Source organism: Coregonus clupeaformis, chromosome 1, assembly GCF_020615455.1.
Source record: "Coregonus clupeaformis isolate EN_2021a chromosome 1, ASM2061545v1, whole genome shotgun sequence".
Classification (NCBI taxonomy): domain Eukaryota; kingdom Metazoa; phylum Chordata; class Actinopteri; order Salmoniformes; family Salmonidae; genus Coregonus; species Coregonus clupeaformis.
In genome coordinates this window covers 12,947,133-12,962,930 of record NC_059192.1, presented here as the reverse complement: position 1 = coordinate 12,962,930, position 15,798 = coordinate 12,947,133, and positions in this window count along the sequence as shown.

Below are 15,798 nucleotides of genomic sequence, written 5' to 3'. Positions count from 1 at the left end.
GTGCACCTGTGTAATGATCATGCTGTTTCATCAGCTTCTTGATATGCCACACCTGTCAGGTGGATGGATTATCTTGGCAAAGAAGAAATGCTCACTAACAGGGATGTAAACAAATTTGTGCACACAATTTGAGAAAAATAAGCTTTTTGTGCGTATGGAACATTTCTTTGATCTTTTATTTCAGCTCATGAAACATGGGACCAACACTTTATATGTTGCATTTTTGTTCAGTGTGTATATACACTGCTCAAAAAAATAAAGGGAACACTTAAACAACACATCCTAGATCTGAATGAATGAAATAATCTTATTAAATACTTTTTTCTTTACATAGTTTAATGTGCTGACAACAAAATCACACAAAAATTATCAATGGAAATCAAATTTATCAACCCATGGAGGTCTGGATTTGGAGTCACCCTCAAAATTAAAGTGGAAACCCACACTACAGGCTGATCCAACTTTGATGTAATGTCCTTAAAACAAGTCAAAATGAGGCTCAGTAGTGTGTGTGGCCTCCACGTGCCTGTATGACCTCCCTACAACGCCTGGGCATGCTCCTGATGAGGTGGCGGATGGTCTCCTGAGGGATCTCCTCCCAGACCTGGACTAAAGCATCCGCCAACTCCTGGACAGTCTGTGGTGCAACGTGGTGTTGGTGGATGGAGCGAGACATGATGTGCTCAATTGGATTCAGGTCTGGGGAACGGGCGGGCCAGTCCATAGCATCAATGCCTTCCTCTTGCAGGAACTGCTGACACACTCCAGCCACAAGAGGTCTAGCATTGTCTTGCATTAGGAGGAACCCAGGGCCAACCGCACCAGCATATGGTCTCACAGGGGGTCTGAGGATCTCATCTCTGTACCTAATGGCAGTCAGGCTACCTCTGGCGAGCACATGGAGGGCTGTGCGGCCCCCCAAAGAAATGCCACCCCACACCATGACTGACCTACCGCCAAACCGGTCATGCTGGAGGATGTTGCAGGCAGCAGAACGTTCTCCACAGCGTCTCCAGACTCTGTCACGTCTGTCACATGTGCTCAGTGTGAACTGTTGATGATCACAAGTTTACTGGAGAACGGAGACCAAGTAGAGACTTTTGGACAAGGTGGATAATTGTATAATATAAGGCAGTTTATTCAGAGGTAAAGATATCTGAGAATAGCGTGCACGGACCCGTTCGTCAATCTCGTAGGGAGATATCTGAGAGAGAGCCCCTAAACATTGTGTGCTGACATTTTATACAATAAAATAAAGTAGGTTGATTCTAGTAGTTCTGATCTTCTGATTGGTCCTGATGAGTTGGTCGAGGTCACCTCCATTGCATTGGCTCTGAGTCGGGTTCTCTGTCTTCAGATGTTCAGCCTAAGAGAAGGGGTTTTTGTGTGTGTGTGTGCTTAACAATGATGATGTGTGTGTGTGTGTGTGTGTGTGTGTGTGTGTGTGTGTGTGTGTGTGTGTGTGTGTGTGTGTGTGTGTGTATGTGTGTGTATGTTTAACAATGATGATGTGTGTGTGTGTGTGTGTGCGTGTGTGTGTGTGTGTGTGTGTGTGTGTGTGTGTGTGTGTGTGTGTGTGTATGTGTGTGTATGTTTAACAATGATGATGTGTGTGTGTGTGTGTGTGTGTGTGTATGTGTGTGTGTGTGTGGGGGGGTGTGTGTGTAGTGTGTCCTCAGCGCAAGAACTCGTGAGTTGGGAGAACTGAGAGACCTATGGCGTGGGTGTTGTCCATAGCCACCTGCTGATAAGGCCGGCAAGATAGAAGTCTCTTGTGCATTGTATTAAATACAAAGGCCCAACACAAGATGGGTCATGCACAAGATTTTAGTCAGACCAAGCTATAACATTATATATTTACCACGACAAATCCCTCTCTTCACGTCTCCCCAGAGACGTGACCAAGTAACAGTAAAGAAGGAAAACTTAAGACGTGACACAAGCTAACAGTGTAATTGGCAAAATAGGGAAAACTTTATCAGAAGATAAAGTTTTACATTCCCCTCTTCACGTCTCACAAGAGACGTGACATAAAGCTTAAATGCTGCAATTGGCAAAATAGGGAAAACTTTATCAGAAGATAAAGTTTTACATTCCCCCTCTTCACGTCTCACAAGAGACGTGACAAAAAGCTTAAATGCTGCAATTGGCAAAATAGGGAAAACTTTATCAGAAGATAAAGTTTTAGGGTTCCCCCTCTTCACGTCTCACAAGAGACGTGACAAAAAGCTTAAATGCTATTCATCATCCAGATATCCTTGGTCAGCATCGTCAATAGCAAGCAAAGGAAACATCTGACCGTTATCTGCAGGATGTGGATCAATAGCGGTGGTTATAATCCTGGTTGTCAGCGTCCGTATGCATGGAATGCAACAGCATCCACAAAGCACTAGAATTGCAGCAAAAACAGAAATGGATACAAGTATAGAAGAAACAAGCGTTTTATATTTACCAAACGCATCCATCCAAGAGTCCCACATTGAAGTATCCACCCCTGAGTGGCTCTTCATTTTGCCATTAAGAGTTCGAACCCTTCCAGGGCGACAGTCAAGCTGCCATCTGTGGCTGTATTGTTGGGAATAAAGGTACAACATTGTTCACCAAACATAGCACATACTCCTCCTTTTTCAGCCAGGAGCATGTCGACAGCAATACGATTTTGGAAAGCCATGAGAGAGGTCGCAGCCAACTGGCCATGCACCGCCTCAAAACCTTGTTGTGTCCAATTGCCTAATTTTTGAACATTAAAATGGACATAATTGATTCTGTCAACATTTTTATTAATCGTGCACCACCAGCAAAATGAAGATTCAAAACCTGCGGCTACTTGGTCAATCAATTTATACTCATCTGGTACCCCCCTAGGGACCCCAATTGCATCAATGTAGGTTGGGTCCCCATGAGTAGGGCCCACAGCGCGCCTGGTCCTGGTAGGAATTAAGTCAGACACATGGGTCACCAGCTCCTGAACACCTGTTGGATACACAGATATTGGTAGCAAAAGAGAGACTAGTGCACAGGTGCCTGTGGCATTTCCAGGCAGTCCATCAAACAGATGAACGCCTCCACACCACCACCAGACATCAGCCCTGGAAACAGGTTTAAACTCAGCATTAGGCGTATAGATAAACCGACACCATCCAACAGGTACCATACCCAACAATGGTAGACCTTTCGTGAGATTAACACAGGTAAAGTTAGCTCTAGCCACCTGATAGGAAAAAAATTGGTTTCTTAGTTGCTTTAGTAACCAAGGGATGAACTACGTCCCATAGTGTACAATTTGCGGAAGGGGTTGTCATGTTTCATGACAGACAGGAAGCATTCTGGCGTAATGGCGGCAGGGATAATGCGAAGCAATGGCCGTGCCCCCATACAAACCACACAACTCTGATGAGTCACCTTTGCCGCTTCCTCAGTCAACAAGAGCCAGTTGTTAGAAAGGCCGGAGACACCTGTAGCGGTCAGGATTGCATCATCCAAAGTAGGTGGAGTGGTAAGTAAAATAATAGAATTATTCTTATTACCATTTTCATTAATAGCCTGTGCTTTTGTGTTATTAATATGACAAATTCGAACATTCCAATGGACTGGTGCAGTGGTACAGCTTACATAAGGAGCAAGTCTAAAGTCCTGGCAGCCTAATGCAATACCAGGATAGATAGTAAATTTGAGTCCTTTAGAGTTTTTTGTCAAAGTCAAGAGTTTCCTCCATTGTTTTCCTAATGTAGTAGAGGTGCAACTGGACCAGTCATAATTAGTCTCACATACCAAGTTTGTCCAAGTCCAATCGCTATGGGTGACCCCCACTGTCATATACCAGTCCCAGTCACGGTAGTAGGTAAGTTCTCTGAAGTCTACCCACGGCACTGTCGCAGTAGTGGTAACATTAAAGGGTATACATAATGTGGTGCTTCTATGCAATTGTCTGGGCCCACAGGAAAGGGGTGTTAGAGACAACTTGTCGTTTATTTACGTGGTGGCTGTGGCTTACATTCTGATCTGGGCTCAATGTGTCGGAGTGCAGGTTGGTCGGACGTATGGTTGTGGCATTGAATGTGTCGTTAGGTTTACTAGTGGGTGTAATGGGTGTCTGTGTCATGTGCTGTACTGACCAGAGTATGATTCCTAGAGTAACCCCAATAGTTACAATCAGCAAAACAAGGAGTGGAGCAGAGCACCCCAGTCTCTCCCATGGTGGTCTGTCCCTCCTCTGTCTTTCCCCTCCAGTATCTGAAGATGGGAGTCTCCTCCACATATTCAGATAGTGTTGGTGTCAAGAATTTGATCCGAATTTAATGTGATTAAATCACTTCTGACTTCAGTCAGGGTTCTGGAAGGAGTTGGTGCTGGTGTACAATGTGTCAAGTGGTGCCAAGGTGCGCCTGATTTACCTTTGACCTGGACTGAGTGTGAAGTAACCTCCTTCACTTCGTACGGTCCAGTCCACCTGGGATCTTGCCACTTTCTTTTGTGAACCTTGATCCTTACCCAGTCGCCAACCTTTACCTTCAGCGGCGCCGGATCTCCCGTCAGCTCCCCCTCTTGGACCTTGTGAATCTGTCTGGAGAGAGCTGCAGAGAGTTCCGTTAGTTTTCTCACATATTCAGACATTACAATTTGTTGTACATCAAGGGCGGGCATATGACCTCCCTCCCTTGGTGGACCAGGCATGACTCTACCAGTCATAATCTCATGTGGAGAGAGATGGGTGCCTGCTCCTGGAGAGGCTCTCATGGCCATCAACGCCAGGGGCAGAGCTTCAACCCACGTCAACTTTGAACCTGCACATACCTTGGCTATCTTAGCCTTCAAAGTTTGATTGGCACGTTCCACGAGGCCCTGAGATTGCGGCCGGTACACAGACCCAAACTTGTGCACAATGCCGAACCTCTCCTCCACCTGTCTCAGGTGTTGGTTACTGAAATGGGACCCGTTGTCGGATCGAATTTGTCTCGGAACCCCATACCTTGGTATGAGTTCAGTCTGCAGCCACTTAATAACTGACCTAGCATCCTCACGTGCTGTTGGCATTGCCTCAACCCATTTGGAGAATCGATCTACCATTACCAATAAGTACCTTTTCCCATTAGTTACATTATCAGCCCCCATGTCAGTGTAATCTATGCTAATGTCCTGAAAACATGCATTAGGTACTGGGTATGAACCCATGGGTGTTTGGAAAGGTTTCTTTGGGTTGTGGCTGCCACAAATGCTGCACTCATCACAAAACAAGTCTGTCATGTCCTTAATGTGTGGGTGCCACCAAATATGGGAAACCTTCTGTAAAGTTTTGAGTTTCCCTTCATGGGTGGGCCCATGAGCCTCACGTATCAGCTCGGGACAGAGATTAGCTGGGGCCACCAACCTGCCGTCATGGCATCTCCAAAGTTCATCAGGTCCTTTGGTGGCTCCCATCTGTCCCCATACCGAGTGCTCATACGGGCCCGCTGTGAATTGTAGTTCCTTTATGTGTTGGTCTGTGAGTTCTGTTCTAGCTGGTTGAGTCTGCAGCACCATCTGTCTTGGAGTGTAGCCCCCAGCTTTCTTGGCTGCTTTGTCAGCTGCGTCATTTCCTCGCTGACTTTGTTCTTGAGTTGCTGATGTCCTTTGCACTTCATGATGGCCACCTGCTCAGGTAGTGAGACTGCTTTTATCAGTCTCTCCATTTGTGCCTTGTGTTTGATCGGAAGGTTTCCTGTTGTGGTGAAGTTACGTCTGACCCATTGTGGTCCATCTGTATGGACTGCTCCATGAGCATATGCTGAGTCAGTGTAGATGTTCACAGTCTTTCCTTCAGCCTTTTCCAGGGCTTGAGTCAAACCAATGATCTCAGCTAGTTGGGCTGAGGCAGGTTGTGGGATGATGTCTGATTCCAGGGTCACGTGTGACCCGGTCTGGAAGCTGCTGTACCACTGCATATGCTGCTATGTTCCCTTCTTCTCCTCTATAGCAGCATCCATCGGTGTACAACCATAGATCAGGATTGGTAAGGGGTTCGTTTCCCAAGTCTGGTCGCAGTTTCAGTTCCTGTGCCGCCCTCTCTTCGCAGGAGTGTGCCAACCCTTCTTCTGCATTGAGTGCGTCTGCCATGTTTTTGTCGGTGTTGACAAAAGTAATGTGTGATTGGGTGCATTTATTCTGGATTTTGTTCTTTCTTTCAGCGCTGAACGTGAATTCCTTGCTCATCAGATATGCTGCAACCCCATGGTGCGTATGGATTTCCAATTTGTGGCACATTACCAGGTGGGCGGTTTTTTCAATAGCTTTTGCCACTGCAGCCACGTACCTGGAACATGTTGTCTGACCTGCTTCAATATGGTCCAACTTAGAGGAATGATACATCAGTACTCTTCTCTCCCCCTCTTGTTTCTGAAAAAGGATGGAAGAAGTGAACCCCTCCTTTTCAGAAACATCAAGATGAAATTTGTTTTTGTAGTCGGGTGCTGTCAGAGCTGCTGCCACCGAGAGATCGGTTTTTAGGAGAGCAAATGCTGTTGATGCTTCAGGTGTCCAGGTAAGTGAGGAGTGTAAGTTTCTTGGTCCTGCTTCTCTCACTATTTCTCTCAGTGGTTCAGTCCTGGATGTGTAGTCAGGGATGTGGGTACGGCTGTACCCTGTCAACCCCAGGAAGGACAACATGCCTGACACTGTGATGGGACGTGGATGATGGAGTATGGAATCTCGGTGGGATTTCGAGAGACCAGCACCTTCTCCTGAGATTTCTCTGCCAAGGAAAAGGACAGTTCTGCGACAGGACTGGACTTTGCTCATTTTGACCTTGTAGCCTTTGACAGCCAAGAAGTCAAGTAGGGTTTTTGTCATTTGTAGACAGAGATCAGATGTGGGAGCCCCCCAGCAAAAGGTCGTCTACATATTGGATGAGTATCACTCCTTCAGGGATTTTCAATTCGGCCAGGTGTGTCTTCAAGATATGATTGAAGATTCCGGGAGAACACCTGTAACCCTGTGGAAGAACCGAATACGTATACTGTTGATGTTCATATGTGAAGGCAAAGAGAGGCTGTGAAGCCTCATCCAGTGGAATGCTGAAGAAGGCATTAGCCAGATCCACAACGGTGAAGTATTGGTGTTTTGGTGAGAGATTACTCAGTGTAATGTGAGGGTCAGGGACAGGTAGGTCAATGGGTGCAGTGACGTCGTTCACTGCTCGGAAGTCTTGTACCATCCGGTATGTTTCGCCTCCTGTTTTCAAGACTGGTAAGATTGGTGTGTTCCATGGAGACACAGTGCGATATATGACACGAGCTCCCAACAACCCATCTATGGTTGGTTTGATCCCCCTGGTCTGTTCAGGTTTCAGACGGTACTGTGTTCGGTAGATAGGAATTTGATCAGGGTTGAGTAAGGTGATGGTGACTGGTTCCACCTGTAGTTGTCCAACATCAAATGGGGTGTGTGTCCATATGCCTTCATCAATGGTGGAAAGCAGTGCTTGTGATGAGGGGTGGTCTGTGTAAGGTTTACCATGGTGTCTTGGGAGAGTCAAACGTTCAGGAAGGCAATGTTCCTCTGTGTCAACTGTCATAAACCTCCACATGTTCTCAGTGGTGGCTTTGGTTATTCCTGGAGTTTGGGTGGGTTCCCACTGGAGTTTGGATGCTCTTCTGATCATAGGCCCAAGGCTCCTTGCCTCAAAACCGTGTCCAACTGCCAGTGTAACATGGGGAGCAGATTCTTCGCCCAGTAGGTACCAGGATTTCAAATGGGAAGGTAGGATAACCGGAGCAGCCACTCCTTCTTGTCCACACACTATGGTACAACATCTGATTGTTGGTGTCAGGTGCATCATGTTTTCATCCCAGTCATCGGTATATGGGTCGACATCATTGTCAGTCACATTAAGTGTACAGTGTATTTCAGCTTGAGGAGTCTTGTATGGGTGAAATGTGTAAATGAGTTGTCTCAGCTGGTTGAACTTGAATTGAACCTCAGGGGTTCCTTGGCTGGATTCGATGCACTTCAACCAGTATATTTCTTGGGTCAGGGAGAGCACTGGGGTTGGGATGATGGGTAGCATCAGCACCCTAACTGGATGAACTGGTGTGGAGGTAATGGGATCAATGGAAACCTCCACACCCTTTTCGGTAAGGTAGATTGAACATTTCAGTTTGCACAATAGGTCCCTTCCTAATAGGTTGATTGGACAGTTGGGACAATATAGGAATTTATGCTTCAAATTGGAAGGGCCCCATTGGAAGAGCAATGGTATGGTCTTGTTTTGTGCTTCGGGTGTTCCTGATACCCCCACCACCTGTATTGATTCCGAAGAGAGTGGTTGACGAGATCTTATGGCAGAGTACGTACATCCTGTATCTACCAAAAATTGGTGGGTAACTCCCTCCACTTCACACATGACAGTTGGTTCAGTGTGGAGTGGAAAATGCTGACCCCCATTCCCGTTCTGTGGTGGTGGGCAGCTTCAGGGCCAGGGAGGATATTCGTCTGACATGCCCTGGAAGGTAGGAGCTGGCTGCTGGTTAGGCTGTTGGTTTGGGTGTTGTTGTGGGTGGTTATATGCTGGTAGGGCAGCATGTGGCTGGTACATCGGTCTTGGGCCTCCTCTTGATCTGAAGGCATAACCTCTACCCCTGTTTGCCAGCCAGTGTTGCTGTTGCGGACTAGGTGGTAATGGACACCATCTGACAGAGTGTCCATATTGATGACAATTGTAACAGGCCCCCCATTACCTTGTGGCCTTGGCCGTCTCCATTGAGTCTGGTATTGTGGGGGTCCTCCCCTTCCTCTACCTCTCCATTGTGGTGTACCTCTGCCTCTTCCCCTCCATTGGGGTTGATGGTTAAATTGTGGGTGTTCCTTACAATCACGCCTAAAATGTCCAGCTCCTCCACAATTGTAACACAGGTAGTTCCCTCCTCTTGGAGGACCTAATGGGGTGCCCTGCTGAGGCCATGGTCGTGGTTGTGGGCCAAAAGTCATGGTGCCTGTTAGGCTGTATAGTGAGGTGGGGCCAGGAGTGGTGCTGGTACTGGCCTCTGGGGAAGCTGCTTCAGTGGCCACACACATCGTATCTGTTTTCTTTGGTTGCACCCTCCTGCTCTCCACTATTGCCCATGTCCCTATTCTCAGCTCTTCCTCGGCTTTCTCAACTGCCACCTCTAGTCCTTTCTTCATAAAGGTGAGTTGCCCTTTAGACGGGGCACCCCCGCTAAAGTAACCTGCCTGTGTCCATTTGAGTTTCACTCCCTCCCACACTTTCTTCACTGTCTTATACTGTTCTTTCCCTCCCGCTCTATCCTGTATTTTTGATCTAGATATTCATTAAATTTGAGTTTTGGGACGGTAGTGGTTGCCATGGTTATACAGTTTATTAGACTATCTTGGTGCTCTTAGCCCGTCACTGGCCGAATCCAGCAATGTATTCTTGGCGCTGACTCAGACTTATCTCTGATGTCCCACCCTCGTACACAAAGAATTTTTCAATAATTTATTATTAGGAATTATTTTGCAAAAGGTACTATTGTTTTTCAATTATTCGAATTATTATATATTTTCCCAAAAGGTATCAGAATCGCCCTTTTGGAAGAATACATTAACAAACCCGAGCGCTCCCAAAACAATCATCAATTTAATCCCAGGAATTATTTTGCAAAAATTATTGTTGTCTTTCAGGTATTCGAGTTATTATACATTTTCCCCAAAAGGTATCAGAATCACCCCTTTGGAAGAATATATTAGCAAACTCGAGCGCTCCTAAAATAATTATCAATCTAATTCTAGGAATTATTTGGCAAAAGTTATTATTGTTTTTCAGGTATTCGAGTTATTATATATTTTCCCAAAAGGTATCAGAATCGCCCTTTTGGAACAATATATTAACAAACTCGAGCGTTTCCAAAATAATTATCAATCTAATTCTAGGAATTATTTGGCAAAAGTTATTATTGTTTTTCAGGTATTCGAGTTATTATATATTTTCCCAAAAGGTATCAGAATCGCCCTTTTGGAACAATATATTAACAAACTCGAGCGTTTCCAAAATAATTATCAATCTAATTCTAGGAATTATTTGGCAAAAGTTATTATTGTTTTTCAGGTATTCGAGTTATTATATATTTTCCCAAAAGGTATCAGAATCGCCCTTTTGGAACAATATATTAACAAACTCGAGCGTTCCAAAATAATTATCAATTTAATTTTAGGAATTATTTTGCAAAAGTTATTATTGTTTTTCCAGGTATTCGAGTTATTATATATTTTCCCAAAAGGTATCAGAATCGCCCTTTTGGAAGAATATATTAGCAAACTCGAGCGCTCCTAAAATAATTATCAATTTAATTTTAGGAACTAAGGAAATACCAACTCCACAAGAGGGAAAAAGTTCAAGTCAGCTTTTAGCGCAGCGGCTACATAACAGGCAAAATAGGACTCGGTGGTCCTCTTAAAAGTTATCAACTAGTTAGTCTCATGAAACGGCCAATCTTACACAACATTCAGGTTATCATTTCAACAATTACATTTTTCATTACATATCAGCATCAACACACGAATTCAGTTTAAGTTCCTCACAGTACATATAGTTGAGTGCCACGTCAACCAATTGCCCGACTATCTGAACTTGTATTTTTTTTTTTTTTTTTTTTGATTCTCCTCAAGGAGACTCCCAGTCGTTTAAACCATTCAACTGGCGTCTAGTCGGGAGAACCTTTTCTGGACTTGGATTCTCACGGAATTAACTCAACCCGACTATCTGAATCTTTTTATCAAGTCACCAGATCCTTCTCTTGTGGATCAAATAAAAGGGGTCCATCGCTTGTGGACCAAAACCTCTGTAATAGGCTCCTCACTAGAAAGCCGCATTTCAACAGAAAATAAAACCACTGTAACTAGACTTCTTCTCTTAGAGTCACATTTCAACAGTAAAAACCTAAGATTTCAGATATCAACAGTAAAAATAAAAGGATCCGTCTCTCGTGAACCACAACCTCTGTAACTAGACTCCTCTCTAGAGTCACATTTCAACAGTAAAAACCTAAAGAATTCAGATATCTTTACATATGTGCCTTTTGAGTCATAATATATATGTTATAAATTTAACAGTAATCCATACTCACGCCCAGTACTACTGATCATAATTTAGTTTATCCTACAATACAATATGCAGATTTTGTTTTAACAGATTCTGCTTACCTTTGTATTGACGGCCGTCTAGATCAGTTTCCTGAGGCGAGCTGGATTCCCGGCTGCTCCTGCGGACAGGTCACCCGTCCTTTCAGATCCGTCTCTTACTTGTCTCCTGTCTCTATCAACTTTTATGGACCGAATTCAGAGTTAGAAAACCATCCTCTGCTACCAATTTTGTTGATGATCACAAGTTTACTGGAGAACGGAGACCAAGTAGAGACTTTTGGACAAGGTGGATAATTGTATAATATAAGGCAGTTTATTCAGAGGTAAAGATATCTGAGAATAGCGTCTGCACGGACCCGTTCGTCAATCTCGTGAGGGAGATATCTGAGAGAGAGCCCCTAAACATTGTGTGCTGACATTTTATACAATAAAATAAAGTAGGTTGATTCTAGTAGTTCTGATCTTCTGATTGGTCCTGATGAGTTGGTCGAGGTCACCTCCATTGCATTGGCTCTGAGTCGGGTTCTCTGTCTTCAGATGTTCAGCCTAAGAGAAGGGGGTTTTTGTGTGTGTGTGTGCTTAACAATGATGATGTGTGTGTGTGTGTGTGTGTGTGTGTGTGTGTGTGTGTGTGAGTGTGTGTGTGTATGTGTGTGTATGTTTAACAATGATGATGTGTGTGTGTGTGTGTGTGCGTGTGTGTGTGTGTGTGTGTGTGTGTGAGTGTGTGTATGTGTGTGTATGTTTAACAATGATGATGTGTGTGTGTGTATGTGTGTGTGTGTGTGGGGGTGTGTGTGTAGTGTGTCCTCAGCGCAAGAACTCGTGAGTTGGGAGAACTGAGAGACCTATGGCGTGGGTGTTGTCCATAGCCACCTGCTGATAAGGCCGGCAAGATAGAAGTCTCTTGTGCATTGTATTAAATACAAAGGCCCAACACAAGATGGGTCATGCACAAGATTTTAGTCAGACCAAGCTATAACATTATATATTTACCACGACAGAACCTGCTTTCATCTGTGAAGAGCACAGGGCGCCAGTGGCGTATATACACTGCTCAAAAAAATAAAGGGAACACTTAAACAACACAATGTAACTCCAAGTCAAACTGTCCACTTAGGAAGCAACACTGATTGACAATACATTTCACATGCTGTTGTGCAAATGGAATAGACAACAGGTGGAAATTATAGGCAATTAGCAAGACACCCCCAATAAAGAAGTGGTTCTGCAGGTGGTGACCACAGACCACTTCTCAGTTCCTATGCTTCCTGGCTGATGTTTTGGTCACTTTTGAATGCTGGCGGTGCTTTCACTCTAGTGGTAGCATGAGACGGAGTCTACAACCCACACAAGTGGCTCAGGTAGTGCAGCTCATCCAGGATGGCACATCAATGCGAGCTGTGGCAAGAAGGTTTGCTGTGTCTGTCAGCGTAGTGTCCAGAGCATGGAGGCGCTACCAGGAGGCAGGCCAGTACATCAGGAGACGTGGAGGAGGCCGTAGGAGGGCAACAACCCAGCAGCAGGACCGCTACCTCCGCCTTTGTGTAAGGAGGAGCAGGAGGAGCACTGCCAGAGCCCTGCAAAATGACCTCCAGCAGGCCACAAATGTGCATGTGTCTGCTCAAACGGTCAGAAACAGACTCCATGAGGGTGGTATGAGGGCCCGACGTCCAGAGGTGGGGGTTGTGCTTACAGCCCAACACCGTGCAGGACGTTTGGCATTTGCCAGAGAACACCAAGATTGGCAAATTCGCCACTGGCGCCCTGTGCTCTTCACAGATGAAAGCAGGTTCACACTGAGCACATGTGACAGACGTGACAGAGTCTGGAGACGCCGTGGAGAACGCTCTGCTACCTGCAACATCCTCCAGCATGACCGGTTTGGCGGTGGGTCAGTCATGGTGTGGTGGCATTTCTTTGGGGGGCCGCACAGCCCTCCATGTGCTCGCCAGAGGTAGCCTGACTGCCATTAGGTACCGAGATGAGATCCTCAGACCCCTTGTGAGACCATATGCTGGTGCGGTTGGCCCTGGGTTCCTCCTAATGCAAGACAATGTTAGACCTCATGTGGCTGGAGTGTGTCAGCAGTTCCTGCAAGAGGAAGGCATTGATGCTATGGACTGGCCCACCCGTTCCCCAGACCTGAATCCAATTGAGCACATCTGGGACATCATGTCTCGCTCCATCCACCAACGCCACGTTGCACCACAGACTGTCCAGGAGTTGGCGGATGCTTTAGTCCAGGTCTGGGAGGAGATCCCTCAGGAGACCATCCGCCACCTCATCAGGAGCATGCCCAGGCGTTGTAGGGAGGTCATACAGGCACGTGGAGGCCACACACACTACTGAGCCTCATTTTGACTTGTTTTAAGGACATTACATCAAAGTTGGATCAGCCTGTAGTGTGGTTTTCCACTTTAATTTTGAGGGTGACTCCAAATCCAGACCTCCATGGGTTGATAAATTTGATTTCCATTGATAATTTTTGTGTGATTTTGTTGTCAGCACATTAAACTATGTAAAGAAAAAAGTATTTAATAAGATTATTTCATTCATTCAGATCTAGGATGTATTGTTTAAGTGTTCCCTTTATTTTTTTGAGCAGTGTATATAAATGTTGTAATTATATATTTTTTGGAACATAAAATACTGTAAAATCACCAGTAAATCAGCTGAAAGTCATTTTAATTGATGAAATCTGTTACCAAGTCTTCGCATGCATAGAGAGGCATATGTGATCATATCCCAATGTAATCAAGGTTCGAAATTATTCTGTTTTTGTCAAATATTATATCTGATTGGGCTTCCCAAAAACATGAATATAACATGTAAAGAGCAATGGGATGTCTGGTCCACCAGATGGCAGAGGAGAACTCTACCACTTTAACTCTACCTACATGTACATACTACCTCAATTACCTCGACTAACCTGTGCCCCCGCACATTGACTCTGTACCGGTAACCCCTGTATATAGCCTCGCTACTGTTATTTTACTGCTGCTCTTTAATTTGTTGTTATTTTAATTTTTTTGTTATCAATTTTTACTTTACAATTATTTTTCTTAAAACTGCATTGTTGGTTAAGGTCTACACCTGTTGTATTCGGCGGATGTGACAAATACAATTTGATTTGAACTGGGCCCATATCCAGTGGTGTTAAGTACTTAAGTAAAAATACTTTAAAGTTCTACTTAAGTCGTTTTGGTGGGTATCTGTACTTTACTTTACTATTTAGATTTTTTACAACTTTTACTTTTACATCACTACATTCCTAAAAAATAATGTACACCCAAAAGTACACCTTACATTTTGAATGCTTGGCAGGATAAGAAAATTGTCCGATTCACGCACTTATCAAGAGAACACGTGGTCATCCCTACTGCCTCTGATCTTGCGAACTAACTTAACACAAATGCATCGTTTGTAAATTATGTCTGAGTGTTGGAGTGTGCACCTGGCTATCTGTACATTTTCAAAACAAGAAAATGGTGCCGTCTGCTTTGCTTAATATAAGGAATTTGAAATGATTTATACTTTTACTTTTGATACTTAATTATATTTTAGCAATTACATTTACTTTTGATACTTAAGTATATTTAGAACCAAATACTTTTAGACTTTTACTCAAGTAGTATTTTACTGGGAGACTTTCACTTTTACTTGAGTAACTTTATATTAAGGTATCTATACTTTTACTCAAGTATGACAATTGGGTACTTTTCCACCACTGCCCATATCCACAAAGCATCTCAGAATGTCCTAGGAATCCTGATAAAAACCTGTTTTAAGACACACAAAAAACTCCCAGCTCAGAGTAGGTTTTAGGATGATATTAAGACGCTACCCAGACAAACTCTGAGCCAGGAGTAAAATCAACTCATGAAAGTTTCTCAGCTGGTAATCACGACAGTTTGAGGTACCGCAAAGGAAAGATAGTTAAGATGCTCATTGACATTGGTTATTCCCCATCATTTGCAACAATCGCAATGAGGCATCGCCAGTTGTGAACTCTATAGCACACTTCAGACAACCACGGTGAATGTGACTGTACATCAAATGTTGCAATGGTAAAACATTTGATATAATTTTGCCTGACAGGATCACTTTTCTTAATATCGCCTAATATGATGGCATGCATAACTTTTTAAAAACTAATTCTGATGGTTGTTAAAAGCAGACTTTTGACAATATTACCGTTATCAACACACTCGTCACTCCCATTTAACAACTAACTCTAAAACGCTTTGGAACAGTCAGCCTCAAGTCACTTTCCGATAATGTTGCAAACAATGTTGCATACAATGTTTGAAAGGTCTATCATTTTCATCAAACACAATCAAAGTTAACATAAGCCCAAGATGCCTTCAATTGCCAAATTTATAGGCATTCCCAATGTGATATTGCACTCCAAAGGGATAACTTGAAATAACATAGGTAATTAAATAATCGAAAGAAAAACATTTAATTAGCCTATTTGTTATAAGTATTTATGAATATCATGTGAAATAGGCCTCGTGAAATCATTGTCAAGAGATACTGTGATTATTTATGGATTGATGATATAGAAATATCAAAACATTATTTGAACAACTCCAAAGCAATTGCATGTGGCGCAGGAACCACTGACTCACTGCATTTTTCTATTATCAAGACACCTGCTGGTAACTCTTTAATGGGTTAGGA